This window comes from Ursus americanus, chromosome 6, assembly GCF_024610735.1.
Source record: "Ursus americanus isolate L20-20 chromosome 6, mUrsAme1.1.p, whole genome shotgun sequence".
Taxonomy (NCBI): domain Eukaryota; kingdom Metazoa; phylum Chordata; class Mammalia; order Carnivora; family Ursidae; genus Ursus; species Ursus americanus.
In genome coordinates, this window is record NC_142132.1 from 74,630,359 (window position 1) to 74,646,708 (window position 16,350).

General features: G+C 37.0%; 1 protein-coding gene and 1 pseudogene across 1 annotated transcript in view; one reads left to right on the plus strand and one right to left on the minus strand.

The window, feature by feature from the left end:
* The window catches only part of PCDH15 (protocadherin related 15), a 1,630,853-nt gene that overhangs the window by 868,188 nt on the left and 746,315 nt on the right, over nt 1-16,350 (plus strand). The window lies entirely within an intron of this gene.
* Nucleotides 5,860-6,404, minus strand: LOC123801722 (peroxiredoxin-1 pseudogene; annotated as a pseudogene).

Here is a 16,350-nt window from a genome sequence, read left to right on the forward strand (position 1 = left end):
GAACCATAGGTAATTTCTGAAAACGGTGTAGAACCCTGAGCTGGTGTTCTGGTTTTCAGATGTGTGCGGGTATCTCCACACAACACCGAGGATCGAGCATGTTGTTTCGTGACCTCATTCAGGAAATGTTAGGTGTTCATGTTTCCGGAGGTAACAAAACAACGTGTGCTTGTTTGTGATCATTGTCGACCCTGGGCTCATCTGTAAGCTCACCCCATTCATGGGGCTCCAGCTGACCATATCTGCGGTCTCTTTGTTTTGTGTGTGTGTGTGTGAGAGAGACAGGCAGACAGAGACAAAAAGAGACAGAGAAAGGGAGAGACACCCCTGGAAGCTATTTCTGTATTGTTTATAGTACCCAGTTTTTGCAACTGATTGCATCCCGTGCCTTCTCAGACACTATTCAGAAGTGTTCCTACAGACTGTATTCTCATCATTCCTTCTTGTTCAACAAGTTCTTTGAAATCAGGAATCATATCAATATTTATCTTATGTGTTAACATCTCTTAACAATAACCACTAACATTTATTTAGCATTTACTTCCTCCATATACATTGTATTATTTAGTTTAAGTTTCACGAGAACTCCATGAGGTCCTAGAGATGATATGAACAACCACGTAGCCTTTCTCTGCTGTTCTGTCCTGGCCAGGTCAAGAGGCTGTAGCAACACAGAGAGGTGAACTTGCTTTCCCAGTGTGATATAACTAGGAGGTGACAAATCCCAAAGCAGACCTTTACCTCAGCTCCATGTACAATCACCATCCGTTGGGCTATTTTATTATGACATCAGAATCTAATCTCCCCTCTCCCCCAGATTTTACTCAAATTCTGTTTATTCCTCGATACTAACTTATCCATTATTCTTTGATGTTGTTACTAATGACATGCAATTAAAATTAAACGTAGAGAGTTTAGTCAAAGGGTGCAAACTTCGAGGTACAGAGGAATAAGTTCTGGGAATCTAATATACAATATGGTTATGATCGTTACTGATACTGCAGTGTGTACTTGAAATTCACTGAGAGTAGATACTATGTGGTCTCACCACAGCAAAATAAAGAAATACATGCCTCAATCCATAAATACACACCAAGTAAATACATAAATACATAAATAAGATAACCATGCAGGATGATGGCTGTGTTAATTTGGTTGACTATGGTAATCATTTTGTAATGTGTGAGTATCCAGACACCGCATTGTGCACCTTACATAGGTACAATTTTTGTCAATTATACCTCAATTGAGCTGAAAAAATAATACCTCTCTTCCCCTTTTATATTCCAACACATCATACAATGTTTGTGCTATGTTGAGATTATAAATTGTTGAAGACAGAGACTGTCTCATTTACTTTCCTCAGCCCTTGGCAGAATGACCCAATTATTGAGATAAGTAAACATTGAAATTAAAAATATATATATTAGATGAAATGTCTCTTTCAACAGTGTAGGGCAAGTTGGTGAGGTTTGAGAATAGCAACTAGAGTTCAAACAGCAGTTCAGAGACATACTTAGTGAGTGTTTGATTTATATGGCATTGCTCAACGTTGATGCAGGGACAAAAGCAATCAATAAATACCCATGGTAGGGAGGTGCTGCACACAGCTAGTTTGTTTGTTTTTGTTTTTGTTTTTTGTTTTGTTTTGCATCCTGTTGGGAAAACAGTTTAGGTAAGCTGTGTGTGTATATATGTGTGATTTTTGAGAGATTCAGCTGGCATTTACCTTGTCATAGTGTGTCTTTGAGCAAAGTCCATGGAAAGCTCAAACTGAACCCATTCTTCCTTCCGGTGTGGTTGCTGCCTTTCTTTTCTCTGATTCTCAGCTGCCCTTCTGGGCATTTGTTCACAACATTGGCGGATAACAGGGCAGCGTCGATTCCTGGATCAGTAGCCCAATTCATGCCACTAATCTTTCCTGCTCGTGTAAGACCTTCTACTGCCCCTCAGGGCCACTCAATTAGACTGTTCAGTGATGACTGTCCAGATACTCTGAGTTTATTAAGTGTCTCTGTTGAACACTTGGAATACTGATGAGCGTTCTTCGGACTGAGCCTGAGACTGGGTGTGAAAAAGGCCATACTAATGCCATTATCCACACTGGTTGGGACTGTATCCAGCACTGGGCCATGGCTGTTCTGCTGGGTACATGGGATGCACTTCTGATGATATCCCCGCAGGGAAAAGAACACAGCATTTAAAAGAAATATTAAAAATGTGTTATGTTCATTAATTTCATTCAACCATTCATCTCTTCAGAGACAGCGAGCATATGCAACATCTATTACATGCACATCAGATTTCTAATAATCACAGCTAAGTGATTTCTGACGGCCAGACAACTTATCCATACTACACAGTCTTCTCACATTGCTTATTTGCATATAACACACATGATATATGTATATATACTTTTAAATAAGATGGCAGTGCTATGGAAAAATAGAATCTCTAGGAAGAGCCAGATTTTAGTAGAGCAAAAAGGAAAAAAGGAATGTTTAGACAAGTATATATTCTCTTATTCAATTTATTTAATCTTCAGTAAAATCCCATGAGATAAATTCTATTATTCCTATTTTCCAGATGAGGAAATTGAAGCTTTATGGAAAGCAAGCTATCTTGTCCGATCATGGGGCTCCTACATCTAAGGGCCATGATCCTACTTCAGGCAACATGGCTCAAGGTGGCACAGTCTTAACTATTATATTTCATACTGTTAGGACAGAGTGCTACAGGACTCAAGAAAGTTGAGTAATATAGACCCTGATCCATGGAATGTGGAAGAATCATGGCACCATGATCAATCCCTAGTGTCCATTTATTCACTCTTTATGTATTAACATTTCTGGTGTGCCAGATTTGTACTAAGTTCAGGGGATGCAAATATCAATAAGGTACATTTTTTGACCTCATGAATGCTATAGCCTAGTTCATATGAAGTATCAGTACAAGGAACAAACAGATTACAAGTATAAATCAAGATACTGTATGTTGTGAAGGGTGGGAGTTAAAAGGACAGCATATTTGGAAGTGTGTCAAAGTCTGTGTCGGCTGTAGTTGGTCCTAGAAAGATTTTTTTTTATTTTTTATTATGTTAGTCACCATACAGTACATCCTTAATTTTTGATGTAGTGTTCCATGATTCATTGTTAGTCCTAGAAAGATTTTTAGGATGAGATAGTTTTGCGTTACTTGGAAAACAAATGACAAGCTCCATTAGATTCAAACCTGATACATTATATGTCGTGTGTGCTGTCCAAGCAAAGGGGAACATGGGAGGAGTAACAGCTGATACCCATTAGTGCTGTGTGGAGATGGAAGATTGTCTGTGGCACTGTGGTTGATGCATGAGCTTGGGAGTCAGACAGACCTTCAATTCTTGGCACAATCGTTGTATGCATTTGATGAGTGATGTAACCTCACTAAGACTCAGATCTCTGTCCATTAAACAAGGGTAATGGCAGCTCTGCTTAGACTGCTGGTAGGTTTGACTGATGTTATGTATGCGAACTCCTTACTATGCTTCCCAGCATATGGGCAGTGATTATGTATATATTACAATATGTTGTAATAATTATTACCATTTTCAAATTAAAGTAAGGTAGACTTCATGTTTCCTCATCATTATTCAGTATTTATTAGGTTCCCTTTACCTGAAAACATTTATACACACACACGCACACACACACACAACCACCTGCTACATCTTAAATGGACCACACCTTCCTTAGAAAGATCATATACCTTCTCCATACTTCTTTCTGGGTACTATACTTCTCTGTAGGGTTTTCTGCTCATAGAGCCTGTGAATTTCTTAGCTGCACTTATTACGGCATCTGGCATAGAAGAGAAATTCAGTAAGCATTGGGTTATCTGTACCTTTTCCGTATTTTTCTCTTATTTTCTCTACTTCCTTCAACTCTGTCAATTTTGATTAGTTTCTTTTTATATACAGGAACTTCCTTTAGTTCCTTCTTCCTACTCTTTCTTCACTCACTTGAGATGGTGCTCCTATCACTTTCTTCTTTGCATTTTGTTTCCTACATTCACCCAACCTTCTCTTCCATCCTTATTTGTTCTCTTTCCTGCTTCTTTGTCTTCTCTCTGTCTCTCTCTCCCCTCCCCCTCCCTTTCCCTCACTTTCCCTCTCCCTCCCTCTAGCTTCCCCCACCCCCAGCACTTGCTCTTTTGTGACCTTTCTCCCTCCCTTTAGATAATTTAAACTCCAGAAAGTACAAGAACTTTCTTGGCTTCAGTCGCTTCATGTTTCTAACAGTTTGGTCTACATTAAAAAGATAATCTTAACTGGAAGTTCAATCTCATTTGGTGCAGGAAGGAATTAGGATAGCATTTTAGAGAAGAAGAAGAAAAAAAAAAATTCCCAGAGCTCACACACACTGCAATACCTCTAAAGTTTCCTTCTATTATCAGATGAGCACTTTAGAGGAGATGCCATTGGATTTCATTTCCAATGATAATGAAGTTTGAAAACATTTTCACTCTAATCTCTAAATTCATAAGACTTAAATTCAAACTAAGACCTTTGCCAAATAGCATTTGTGAAATTATCAATTCCATGGGAGTTTATTTAAATATGTAAATTGAGATATATCCTCAGGGAAAAAAAAAAACCCACTAGCAGGACTACTGCCCAATGAACCCCAAGACTGGCCCTGAGCCCATGCAGGCTGTCAGCACTGGTCACTGAGAGCTCCCAGGCTCCATCCAAACTGACAGCAGAAGTCTCTTTTCTCACCCTGTTTCAATGTGGCTTTGGGAGCAGATCTGCACAAGCATGACATTTGAAGCCAATCATGATGTATTTCTGTTTGTCGTATAATATTAATAGCCTCATTCCACAGCATACACAAAAAGACACAGAGAGACTAACTCATGTAATCAAATCATGTGAAAATCAGCTTCTAGTTACAGAAAAGTCTTCAGGAGTTTTCCAAGAGCTGTGCTCATGCTGATGTTAAAAGACACATCAAACAAACAGCCTTGTAAAGAAACTCTTTAATTCTGAATTTTCTACTAGTCGATCCCATCACTAGAGATTACTGCAAGTAACAACTGGCCAATGATGGCATTGCTAGTAAGAATAACTAGAAACTGGGGTGTCTGGGTTCCTCAGTGGGTGAAGCATCCAACTCTTGGTTTTGTGATCTCCTGGTCATGGTTCAAGCCCCCATCAGGCTCTGTGGGGAGTCCACTTGAAGATTCTCTCCCTCTGCCCTTCCTGGAACACACTCTTTCTCTGTCTCTCAAATAAATAAATAAATTTTGAAACTAGAAACTTATGAGAAAGCACTTCAAAAAGAGAAGAGGTTCAACCACATCCCCCCAAGGCAGGGAAGTGTCAAATAGTAGTACTCCTTGTTGACCTTGCACAATGCAGTGTGATATGAAATACTGCAGTTTAAGATTGTTGACACATTTTGGTAGAGTAAACAAATAATGAATAGTTTTTTAAAAAATCAATGACTTAGAATATGAAAAGCATGTTCAATAGGCTTTAGAAACAACTGAATCTCATTCAGAATTTTATGCTTATGTGATTCTTACACCATATCTTGTTTCTTCAATTTTTTTTCTTAATTCAAGTTTAATAGAAACAATGAAAGATCAAAAGTGATGCCCCACTACTGTACAGCTCAGTTGGCCTGCCCTGGAGCACATCTCAGGCCGTTCACTCCAGAGGAAGAAAGGCTGGCCTCCCCAGCCCCTGCAGAAGGCCTGTCCCATCCCATACCACATCTGCAATGAGTCTAAAGTCTTATGTTTTAAGATGACAGTAGTACCAAAGAGATTTTTCACGGCTGCCCACAGCAGCTCGGCCCTAAACTAGCCCAGTGCTCACTTCTGCTTAGAGAAATATTCTCTGCTCTTCTGGACAGCATACTTGATGTTATCACTGCCACACTTCCCCATGCTTGTCAGTAAACTCAACTAGTCTGAGTCTCATCCACAGAGTAGCCAACAGCGAGGTCTTCATAGTGATCTGTTGAAGGATTCCTTTTATCATCAATGGTAAAGATGCACAAGATCATTTCATTAGCCTTAAAGCCTCCATAGTCCTGAGTGATGGTACATTTGGGGTGTGATTCCACCAGTTCACAGGTCCCAGTCCTGCTTGTTTCTTGGATATGTTGACCCACACCAGGTGACGGAAATGAGAATCCACAGAAGCACCAATCCCTTGACACTTGAGTTTCTTAAATTCTTCTGCCCTATCACTGGAAGCAATGATCTCTATGGGGTACACAAAGATGAAGTCAGAACCCAGCATATTTTCCTTTGTAGTCAGAGAGGCTGATGTCTTTGAACTGGTCATCTGGCATAACAGTCTTGGCTTTGAAGTTGGGGGCATGGTGCCCAATTTTGGCATTTCCTGAAGACATCTTTCTATTGGCAGATCTGAGACAGAACACACCAAAGACTAGTCAGGAAAAAGACCCCCACACCCATATTTTAAATGGAATTTTTTGGAACTATATCAAATTGCAAAGACATATTGCTCTAATGGGGGAAAAAGTCTACATACCTACTTACCTATATGTATATACATACATAATTCACTTTCTTGAATGAAAGATGTATAGGAGCAATTGAATTTCAAAAGTATGCACAAAGGGAAAATTATATTCTAACTTCAGAGAATCTCAAAATAGACTCTCTTTTCTTAATGCTGTATGTGTGACAAGTTTGGCAACACATTCATTTGAATATATTAGCAAATTATACTGATCAATTGGATTCTATTGTAGAGTTCATTATATAGAACTAGAAAAAAGGAAATATCTTTACTGGTATTTCTGAAATATATTTCTTAAGTATGTTTGTGAACATTCTTTCAGGTTTGAGATTTGGAAATCATTTTGAACAGGTTTGATATAAAAAGTTATTGAAGAGGTGCTCTTAAGATAAATGAAAAGAAAAAAAATACGTCAGAATAGGTTTATCAAACTTTATCACCATTCCTTCACATTGGAAGTTTACAACAGATATTTACAAGGAATAAACTTGGGTCAAAGTCACTTTAGTAAAGACTGATACTTTTATAGAAAATATATTTTGGGTACTTACTGCCAAATATTCATTTTTGGCTTTTTGTTTAGTTTCACTGGGTTTTTTTTTTCTTAAATATAAGGGAATAAGCACATGTGAAATGAACTGCCACCTCTAAACTGAGCCATTATGATTATTCTGGTTTAGGACATAATCATAACTGCTTCAGTCAGGGAAATGAATTCTCTATGAATCACTGCATCTCTAAGAGTGAATATTTTTTCCATAATTCATTAAATATCTGCTAGTGCCTATGTAATACATCTGAGGTACTAATCACTTTCATCACTATTCATTTATTTATTTACCCATTCAACATACTTTTATAGGATTGCTGCTATATGCCAGGTCCTATAAAATGTGTTGGGGCAAGGAATTCATTCCAGATGGAGGGAATAATATGTAAGGCCCCACTATCAGAAGTAAGTGCAGTATGATGAAGAGTCTGAATTAAGACAATGTAAATCAAATGCTAATGAAACTGAGGAAATATGCAGGGAGCAAGCTTTGTTGATGGTAGTAGTGATAATTTTAGTTTTAATGGTAAGTGAAGCCATTGGAGTTTTAAAAGGAAGAACAGGAGTGAAAGGGAAGGTGTGACAACATGATCCCATTTGTTCTTAGACAGATCCCTAGATCTAGTGAGAAGAATGGATTCCCATAAGGACTGATAGAGAAAAATAACACCAGATACACATCTATGGCGTAGTCCAAGAAGGAGATGGTGATGGTTTAAACCATGAGAGCATGAGGTTGGTTGGGGAAGAAAACTAGATATAGAAACTGGTGGAGAGATTGAAAAAATATATATAAATATATGTATACACACACACACACACACACACACATATATGATGTGTGGTTTATTAAAAAGCAGGAGGGAGGGGAGTAAAGGGAGGCAAAGCTGGCGTAAGTAGTCCCAAGAGCAGGGGCATTCACTGACACAGAAACCTTAAAAGGACCACAGTTAGAAGGGAGATCATGAGTTTAGTCATGGGCAAATTGAGTTTGAAAGAGAAAACAGTTGATTCAGAATGTTAAATAATGTTAAATAAATTAACCAAAATTTTTGCAACCAAAATAATAAGTAATCTTCAGTGCTTTGCCATGATTTTTCTAAAAAATCACCAGTGTTGTAAAAACTTATCAATTTTTACAATTATTCTGATTTTGTTTCTTGTTGAAAGAAAAATATGTTTAATTTTGATTACTCTCTGGATCCTTCACTCAATATTGTATACAATTTAATGAATTGCTTTTCTTTATAGGAATGCCCAATATACTATTGATAAGGTAACAATTGTGCATTTAATTGTAAGATAACAGTTATATATTGGATAGTCTTACAAAGAATAATAAACATAATTTTTCTCTCACAAAAGAAAAGGATTGATATTTTCTGTTCATTTGTTAAAATAATCATTTAAAGTCAAAACGATAGAGAAATAATGGAACGTCAATCTAGCATCCTAGAATGCAGAATTTTTCTCTAAAAATTTAGAGTTTTTAGGCCTTTTACTTCCCTTTTGATATTATAAAATGAGCAAATTTAGATCCTGCTTAAAGAAATACCTTTTAACTCTTAACCCATTGACCAAATAAGATTTTAAGAATCTAGGACTAAAGAATATATGTATTCATTCTCATAAACTCATTCTTTAAAGTCACATCTGTCTGAATTTCTATACATCATATTACAAATTATGGAAATTGAAAACAATTTTAAATTTTGTGGAGGTTGCATTATATGAAACAAAAATTGAATTTATAATTTATTAATAAATGCACATATATGCAAATTTTTAAAATTCAATGTAAGGAAAATGATCATGCATTATTTTCCACACCCATGTGTAATTCAATATGAAAGTATCAAATATGACTATTAATTTTGAAAGATTAAAAGTATACTCCCTAACAGTATTTGTCCTCCTCAAGGGACACAAGGGATAAAGGACAGCAGGCCTTCTGTTATAGGGATACATGTATGAAGAACAGAAGCTGGGTGCCATCCTAATCCTATTAGTCATCTCTTCTCTTTTTTTCTCTACTGTTCCTGTCTGGGTAAATTTTGACTTGAGAACATTAGGATTTTAATTATTAATAACACCCTTTCTTGAAGGTAACCAAATATACTCTGGCTATATTAACACTGTGCAGAGATTCCTGGGACAGATTTCTTTCCCCACATTCCAAATTTGAGTTTTGAAAGAATAATCTTACTTATAAATCTGTTGGTTATTTGGTACACTGTAGCCTCCTTTTCCGAACATACTCATTAGATTGTACTCAAAATATAAGGGTGAAATGCATAGTTTGTCACTGAATTTGGTGCGTCTAAATGTATGTCTAAAACATACAGTCATAAGAAGCTGAAAATAGTGTGTGTGTGTGTGTGTGTGTGTGTGTGTGTGTGTGTGTGTGTGACATCCTGAATCCCCAGTTTAAGTAGTTCTATGGTGTTGTGCAAGTTACAAAGTGTGACACAGTGGGAATGGAATAGTCCCCCTATTTCCATGAAGAACTAGAGTGATGTCAGCATATTAAGCACTTCTGTGAATAAAATATCACTTTTTAAAAAATTTAAATTCCATTAAGTTAACGTATAGTGTATTATTAGTTTCAGGTGTAGAATTTAGTGATTTGTCAGTTGCATATAATACCCAGCGCTCATTGCATCATGTGCCCTCCCTTATGCCCATCACCCAGTTACCGCATCCCCCCACCCACCGCCCCCCCCAGCAGCTTTCAGTTTGTTTCCTAGAGTTCAACATTTCCTATGGTTTGCCTGCCTCTCTGTTTTTATCTTATTTTTCCTTCCCTTCCCTATGTTCATCTGTTTTGTTTCTTAAGTTTAGTATGTGAGTGAAATCATATATTTGTCTTTCTCTGACTGACTTATTTTGCTTAGCATAATACCCTCTAGTTCCATCCATGTCATTGCAAATGACAGGATTTCCTTCATCTTGATGGCTGAGTAATATTCCATTGTCTATATATACCACATCTTCTTTATCCCTTCATTTGTCAGTGGCCATCTGGGCTTTTTCCATAGTTTGGATATGGTGGAAATTGCTGCTATAAACATTGGGGTGCAGGTGCCCCTTCGGCTCACTATATTTGTATCCTTTGGATAAATACCCAGCAATTGCTGGGTCACAGGGTAGCTTTATTTTCAACTTTTTGAGGAACCTCCATACTGTTTTCCACAGTGGCCGTACCAGTTTGCATTCCCACCAACAGTATAAGAGGCTTCCCCTTTCTTCACATCCTCACCAACATGTTGTTTCCTGAGTCATTAATTTTAGCCATTCTGACAGGTGAGAAGTGGTATCTCATTGTGGTTTTGATTTGTATTTCCCTGATGATGAGTGATGTTGAGCATTTTTTCATGTGTCTGTTGGCCATCTGGATGTCTTCTTTGGAGAAATGTCTGTTCATGTCTTCTGCCCATTTCTTGACTGGATTTTTAGTTTGTTTGTTGGGTGTTGAGTTTGATAAGTTCTTTACAGATTTTGGATACTAGCCCTTTATCTGATATGTCATTTGTGAATATCTCCTCCCCTAAAATATCACATTGACGCTTGAAGAGTTACAAATTTGGGAACACTGAGGCAGAATTTCAGCATGGACAACAGTGAGGCACAGTGCTTCCTGACAGTCATAGGACTGAGGTTATCACCTCAGTGACTTTGAGAGCAGAGGATCAGTAACTAAGGCCACTTATATAAGACTATTTTGACAAGGGGATATCCAGAATTGACTAGGCTAAGATTTGAGAAGACATAAGCTGAATGATCTTGAAAAAATCACTTCCCCTATCTGGGAAATGGTTTCCTCATCCTTTACATGAACAGTTTAATTGAAAATAACTCTTTAGTAGGAGAATTTTGTAATAAACTAGTTAGTCAAATTGACCGGGATATTGTCCATGTAGTAGGTTCTCGTCTGCTTCAGATATTCAAAAAAATTAAATATAACCTCTTCTGTCCATGGTGCTGAATAAAATGAGCCAAATATATCCTGAATTGATAGTTATTGAATTCATGACATACACCAGATAATTTATTATCTCTCTTGGGATAAAAAGATCAATAGCTCCCCAAAGATTCCGCATCCTAATTTCCAGAACCTATGAGTATATTGTCACATGGCAAAGGACAATTAATATTTCAGGTTATATTAAGTTAGCTAATCAGCTGACTTTAAAATAAAGGGATTATGCTGGATTATCCAGGGGACCCAATGTAATCACTAGGGTTCTTAAACATGGAAAACTGAAACAGGTTAATTCTGTGTGGGAAGGAAAAGTGAGTGTGGAAAAAGTGAGAGTGATATGCTATGAGAAGAAATTATCTGGGGGCGCCTGGGTGGCTCAGTCATTAAGCATCTGCCTTTGGCTCAGGGCATAATCCCGGTGTCCTGGGATCCAGCCCCACATTGGGCGCCCTACTGGGAGCCTGCTTCCTCCTCTCCCACTCCCTCTACTTGTGTTTCTTCTCTCACTGGCTGTCTTTCTCTCTGTCAAATAAATAAATAAAATCTTAAAAAAAAAGAAGAAGAAGAAGAAGAAATTATCTGGCTGTTACTACCTCTAAGAATGGAGGAAGGACCATGAGCCAAGAGAAGTGGACAGCTTCTAGAAGCTAGGAAAAACAATCAAGTGAATTTTGCTATAGACCCCAGGAAAAGAACACAGCCCTGTCCACACCTTGATTTTAGGCCAATGAGACTATGTCTTACAGAGCTGTTGTTCTGAGCCACGTGGTTTGGGTGACTTGTTATAACAGCCATAGAAAACTAACACATCCCTTAAAGATTTTACAGCATAGTTAGGGACACAGACAAGAACGCTCATAAAACTGTCAAAGTCGCATTCACAGAATATTATGGGAAAACAAAATTGCTAACTAAATCATTCTGGAGTTAGCTGTGTTAAATTGTTTTTGTAAAGAACAGTTCTAAGTTGAGCGTTGGATAGGAGTAGGATAAGCAGAGGCAGAGATGTGTGATAAGAAGAAGAAACAGAGCTCCGACAGAGGAAGTAGCATATGCTATGATGGGAAGGTTTGAAGGACCTTCATATACTAGGAAGAACTGCAGCTTACTGAAATCTTATCTACTTACATTTTACCAGCATGTCTCAGTGTACCCACGGTTTTCTTTTACATGATTTTGGGTAAAACAGCCAAACCCTTGGCCCAATTTCCTACTATTAGGAAACAATAGGACTATAATAAAAATTACAGACATGTGTTTCTTCTTCATTCTTCTTCATTCATTCATTCTTCTTCATATTCATTCATTCATTCTTATTAAATTAAAGGCTTTTAAAATATTGTATTGTGTAGATTTGGGCCTCTTTGTATCTTTCTATCGTTCCAGGTATTAATTCTAAAAAGAAGAAAAGCGATCCTAAGCTGTTAACCTTGGACTCTTACCAAGATCCTTCTATCAGTTTTGCTCACCTTTCTTCTTTCTGTTCTGTACATTTCAGACTCAACTTGAAGTCTTAAAGCATGCTGCATTTTTAAGACAAGTGGCTTCTTGAAAATATATTTGTTTAAGATAACTTCATAGTTTGTCAACATCATTCATGACATTTATAAATTTTAGATCAGAGGGAAAATGCAATATATCCAGATTAAATGCAATTTAGTTGTATAACGTGCAGAAACCTGGGACTGCTGTCCTTAGCAAGGTCTGCCTACAAGGATGGCCCTTGTGTGGCATCTGGAAGAGAGATTACCTCCTAGAGCAGAGCAGAGAAGAGCATAGGGGGTGAGGCCCTAGAGAGGTGCAGGTGCATTGTATCAGTACTATTTTAGTTCTTGAGTTGGGCAAGTGGGCAATGGTCATTACATTCCATAAATGCATACTTTTTAAGAAGAGCCCCATTCATTTGGTAATGATGATAGGGTATAATAAGCTGATTATTAAATCAGGGTATTAAATAGGGTATTAATAAACTGATTTATGATGAGTCTAATAAAGTACATTTAACATCTAATTAAAATATTAACAATGGAGGAAAAGGCTTTGGAAACATTCATATTTCATTCTGAGAATTACTGGATTAATAATTTTATATTAATTAACTGACTTTATCTCTCTGAGCTTCACCTTCCTTCACAAATGTTAATAATGAGTCTCTCAGAATGTTTTTTTGAGGAAGGTCAGCCATTTGACCTGATGCCAAATATTTCTAGTTCTCCATACAGGCACCTTACAGGACTGTACTTCTGTGGGTGTTCTGTTTTTGTTTTCTTAAAACGATGTCCAATCATGATATTTGTGATTAAAAGTGAAGTTATGAAACTCACTTCTGAAAGAAAAATTTAAGAGCCAGTGTTATAATGCACCACATTTCCTTCCATCTGCTGAGTGTGTCATTCTTAGAACCATTTGGACATGGAGAATGAACAAGAGTGTATCCTTTCTGTTGTTTTAACCCAGTTTTATTTCTTTTTGTTTGTTACCACAGCATATCTTTGCCTATCCTAACTGATGAAATTTTTATGAAATGAAATAAAATAAGGCAGCACACCCAGCATAATGCTTAATGTATTATACATGATCAAGAAATAATAGTAATTATATTATTCTGTATTCCACTTACGTAACTGAGCTCTAACAGAATACAGCATAGAATGAGTAAAGTTTGGTAAGCAAAAGGTTAGAGGATTCCTCAGTACATGGACAGGCACACACATCTGAATGATAGATCGGGAACCATTAAATATGAATTCTGTCACCATTTTTTGCCTAGAGCTGTCTTTTTATTACTTGAATTGTTAAAGCAAATTTCAACAAAATAACTGTGTTTTACATGAATTTCTTCAATTCATGTGTTTATACCAGGATCAGGAAAGCATTTATAAAATGAGATTTTTATAAATTTGAAAAAGAAACAACACTAAACAATACATTGTGTGTATATATATATATATATATATATATATATATATATATATATATATATATTTTAGCAAAGAAAATATAAACATATAAAAAATATAAACATAAAATTCTGGTGAATGATAACATCTGGCCATAGTGAGCTCATGATTAGAAATCTTTATCAGCCTAAAGTGGCTACTTAACGCTTAGGAATCTACTTTAAAAATATATATATATCCGTTTTGGGCTTGTTATCCAAAGTAGTAATGCCAAATATTATATGGTATCTTAAAAGTGTGGAGTATAGGAAACTGTAATTTTATAAATGTAAAGAAGCCTAATCGTGTGTCTTTTAAATGTCACTGAAGTTCAAGTGTTTGTTTTAGCGTATCTGTAGCTGGAGCAGTTGGAAGACTGCATATATATACAGGCATCTTTCAAATTCACTGTTTTAATTACCAAAGTTAAAAGAAAATATATACATTTTCTTCTTAGTCTCTTTTCCTGTAGTTTATTTTGCTTTCCATTATCCTCATCCTTTTAAAAGAAAGTTTATAGAGCCCTGACTATACCAAAAGCACAGTTGCCACTTAGAGGAACGAATAGATAACTCTGCATTTTTCACATTAAAATGTGTAATTTTGGATAAAATGCAGTAAATCCAGGGACTTATATAACCCTCAAGAAGTAAATATGTAAAATATTCTTCATTTTCCATTACTGTAACAAACTGGAACTGCTCTTGACAACGACAAATAAACATTTTGAAATTTTAATCATTTTTACCTGTTTTTATTTGCTATACTGACAGATCATATAAAGAGCATTCCTAAGAAAGGATGCCTGGGTGGCTCAGTCAGTTAAGTGTCTGACTCTTGATTTCAGCTCAGGTCCTGATCTTGGTTGTAAGATCGAGCCCTCTGTTGGGCTCCACACTGGGTATGGAGCCTGTTTGAGATTTTCTGTCTCCTTCTCCCTCTGCCCCTCCACCCTAAAAAAAGAACATTCTTAAGGATATAAAACAGTGTCAAGATCTCACAATTTTGCTTATAAAAAGTTCCATTCCCTTGAAATGCGATATTGCTGTTGTCCTTGATAAGAATAATGCATGTATATGATAGAAGTATAAGGGCATGAGGAGCTCTCTGAGTTCAGCTCAGGCATTTGGCTGTGGACAGAAGGAAACTGAAAGTATAGAAGGTATTTGTGAGGCTGAGGAGCTCCGAGGAGGAGACAGAGGCATGGCTTGTGTGTGGGTGTCTTGGGACATCAGCGGATGCATGGACTCATGGACAGTTCTGGCTACCTCGTTATCAATTTTTCATAAAAATCTCTCTATATGCCTAACTCTTTTTATGACTTACATTCAATTTTTATGATCTACATGTTTGTTGTGAAGAGATCTCTATACAATGAGTACATTCATCAAGTTAGACCGTTGGTTTATAGATACTCCTTATTTTCTGAAACTGTGGACATCCCAGAGAGCCTTGTTTCCCTCAATGGGTCCGTATTTGTGTGGGCAGTTAGAATCTGTGCTGGTCTGACTCCTTGCTCTGCCCTTTGCTGGTCTGTCCACTTCTAATATGGTCAAGGCATTCTCCATTGAAAGTTGCTCTGAGGTCTCTCCAGCCTCCCCCTTGCATTCAGACGTGTCCTGCCTGACGCATCACCTCCCTTCTCTGCCCCAGCTAGACAAACAACATTATCGACAACCAACCTTTTTCCCTCTTTGGTAACACTCCCTATTTTCTATAGAGCAAATTCACCAAACTTCAGGAACATGCAAATCTCTTGGCTGAATGATTAGATAAGCTTCTGAAAAGAATTGGAATTTTAGAAGGAAAAGAGTTCAAGTCCTATCTAGAACGCAGTATTCTTTGCCTCTCACAAAATAATATGCCTAAAAACCAAGGCATCCAGGAGAAAGTACTCAGTGAACACCTCTCCACTTCTTATGTGGCTCTCTGACTTTCCGGTTTATCTATGCTCCCTTCTTCAGGTTACTCCTTTTAAATAAAATATGATGTAACTCTTTTCACAGGAAGTTATCTCATTTCCTGGACCTTCTCCAATCTTCCTACTTATCATGGTGCTAGACCAAATACAATTTGGAACCAAAGCTCAGGCTTTAGTCTGGTAACCAAAGATTCTCATTGAGTTATAATTTCATTTGACCAAGTGACAATATATTTTCTGTTCCCTGCTTACTTTTTATACTCCCATAGCCTATTCAGTGCCTACCCTAGTTCACCTATAACATATGCACACCTCCCCGAAAAACTATTAATATTTGTCCTTGAAACATATACTCCCAATCATTTTGAGGCAGAATCTACATGTGATTTAACAATATGTGGCATATTTTTTTATTTGGAA